Genomic DNA, 3,329 nt, shown 5'->3' with positions numbered 1-3,329 from the left:
TTGGCTGTACATCTGATTCTTTGCCCTATCACAACCCTTTATGGATTAAGGAGGATTGAAATGTACATGCATTTTAGTAGTAGTAGTAGTAGCGGCAGCAGCAGTATCAGTATTAGTAATAGCAGCAACAATAGCAATAACACAGTGCCAAATATAACTGAGGACTTTAATAAAATGACAAAGCCATCAAGGTAAGTGTCCCAATCAATTTTCAAATATAATGTAACCAGCAGTTTCGGCTCAAGACTTCTGGGACCTCAGTAATGGAAGGAGAGTTCTGGTGCATGAGCTTCGGGTCAAGATGGCGGCAGGCCAGGCAGTCAGCTCCAGAGCTCCACAATTTTTAACTGAGTTTTACTTGATTTTATCTCGTTTTAACTCATTTTGGACCAAGTATTTTATTTTTCTTAATCACCAACCGTTTTCTTTTTAACCTGGAGCTCGAGAGCAGAAGAATGTTGAGCTGTGAGGTAAGCAGTAATTAACAAACCTGGAGCTGGAGCTTATCTGCACTGTCAGCACCCCACTTATTAAGTGAAAAGTGTGGAAGTCAGCTGAATTTGATACTCTTAACGACTGAGATTTTAACTCAGCCTGAATCTAAAATGCCACCCAGAGGCAAGAAAAGAATCTGGACCAGCCCCAGGAATGATACCAGGGCTCATAAATCCAGTAAAGCGGGGAAACAGATGAGGATGGACTCTCTGGTGCATGAATTCTCTTCGTTAACTTAGAAAAATAGTCATCCAAGGTTACAGTGAAGGGGGTAACTGAAGAAGAAGCAGACAAAAACTCATATGGAAGCTGCTTTTGTCTATTTGCCAGGTCTAAAATCCAGACCAGAGCAATTAGTCTGACATAAAAAAAAAAAAACAAGACAACCAGAAAAGGCATCCATTTATGGACAACTGTTCAGAGGCTGTTGCACTCAGGCCCTACCATGAGTATCTGGATGAATACTGAGAAAGGAAGCTGCAGTGCTAGATGGGCCTTTGGCCTGATCCTGCATTGTTATTCTTCTTTTCTGAAATGTTCTGTGCATTTTTAACACCAGAAACCATTAAAAAAAAAAAAAAGCTTGATCTATTCAGTGCATGAAGTGCAGCAGCGTTTGCTAAAAGCTGCCTCCACGTCTGTCACTATCCCTGTGAAAAGTGCTGATCTTTCAGATGAATCTTAAAAAGCAATTGATGTGTTATGCAGAGCCATTTCCTGGCTGGCTATGCTGACGCATCAGAACATGAGTTATAGAGACATTCTGTTAAGGAAGGAAGAATGTGATGGTTGTCCAGTTAATTTGTTAAATGACTGTAAGGACTGGAAAACAAAAATAATTGTCCTGGGTAATGGCAGATCTGTTGTAATTGTTGCAAGCGTTTGTAAAATGAAGAGTGGAGAGAGGAGCTGGAGTAGCCTGCTGGAATTGTGCAGCCCTGTGCATTTGCATCTGTGTACCTTGAGTTACGGGACGCGAGTGGCGCTGTGGGTTAAACCACATAGCCTAGGATCAGAAGGTCGATCAGAAGGTCGGTGGTTCGAATCCCCACGACGGGGTGAGCTCCCGTTGCTCAGTCCCTGCTCCTGCCAACCTAGCAGGGGAGTGGGCCCCAGCCCACAAAATGGCTGGGGCATGTTCCACAGGGGGGAATGCACTGGGACAACAGATCTCAGTGATCACGGGTAGGAGGAGGAGTTACGCTAAGACCAGACCATGTCATTACAGAGGAGGCAGGTTTAGTCGTTGTCTGAGGACTATTCCTGCCTCCGGGTCTGGTCCTGACCGGATGGATACTAGAATCAGCAAGGGATACCCACATGACCTGAAAGTGTTGCTGTGCAATGCCAGGTCAATGATTCATAAGACCACTGCCATCCATGACTTGATCATGGATGGAGGATTTGATCTGGCATGTGTAACAGAGACTTGGTTGGATGAAGCAGATGGGCCTGTCCTTGCCGCTGCTTGCCCACCAGGTTTCTCTTACACACAGCAACCCAGGTCATGTGGGCGGGGAGGGGGGGTTGCAGTGATTTTTAGGAAGTCATTAGTCTGCACCAGGCGTCCTATTGGGAAGACCCAGTTTTCTGAGTGCATGTTCTGGAAGTTGGGCAATAGGGGCAGTACAGGATTCCTATTGGTGTACCGACCTCCCCGCTGCACCAAGGATTCCCTGCCCGAGCTGCTTCAGGTCGTGGCGGATATGCTCCTGGAGACACCTAGCTTGGTTGTCCTGGGGGATTTTAACATCCATGCCGACACGACCTTACAAGGGGCCGCTCGGGACTTCGTGGAAAGCATGGCCTCCATGGGGCTGTCCCTGAATAAGTCTGGCCCAACTCATAGCCACGGACATGCCTTAGACTTGGTGTTTACCTCTACGGATGCTGGTGATCTGACATTAACTAAAAGCGAAACAAAAGAAGTGCCATGGTCAGATCACTTCCTGGTGCAACTGGACTTCTCCGCAACCCTTCCCCTCCGCAGGGAGGTGGGACCGATTCGGATGGTCCGCCCCCGCCACTTAATGGATCCAATTGGTTTCCAGAGAGTGGTAGGGGATGCTTTATCCCAAGTTGATGGCCTTTCAGCTGATTCCCTGGTGGCCCGCTGGAATGCGGAGTTAACCAGGGCTATTGACTGTCTGGCTCCGAAGCGCCCTCTCCGATTGCATGGAGCCCGGACAGCCCCGTGGTTTTCCCCGGAGCTGAGGGTGATGAAACAAACGTTGAGACGGCTAGAGCGCTGGTGGCGGAAAACTCATTCTGAATCAGACCGGACACGGGTTAGAGCTCAACGTCGAGCCTACCAAGTGGCAATGGCGACGGCGAAGAGGGCCTTCTTCACCGCCTCCATTGCATCTGCAGAAAACAGCAGCAGGAGACTTTTTCAGGTGGTTCGCAATCTATCAGAACCACCTGTACCACCGGGGCCTGGTAGGGACCCCAAGATCTCCTGCAATGCTTTTGCAAAGTTTTTTGCAGATAAAATCGCTCAGATTCAGAAGGAGGTAGACTCCACCGTGGGAGCAGGGCCAGGGCGGGAGAGTGCTAGAGTTCTGTCTGGTCCTGTTACATGGGATCAATTCCAATCTGTTACCTCCGAGGATGTGGACAGGCTGCTTGGACGAGTGAAACCGACCACCTGTCTCTTTGATCCTTGCCCATCCTGGCTGATAAAAGCGAGCCGGGAAGGGCTGGGCGATGGGATCTGCGGGGTGGTGAATGCTTCCCTCTGTGAGGGAGCCTTCCCAGACCCGCTGAAAGAGGCGGTCATTAAACCGCTTCTTAAAAAAACATCTTTAGACCCGGCCAATTTGGCCAACTATCGC

The sequence above is a fragment of the Podarcis erhardii genome (genome assembly GCF_964252035.2).
Source record: "Podarcis erhardii genome assembly, chromosome: 9".
Taxonomy (NCBI): Eukaryota; Metazoa; Chordata; class Lepidosauria; order Squamata; family Lacertidae; genus Podarcis; species Podarcis erhardii.
Note: the sequence above shows the minus strand (reverse complement) of the source record.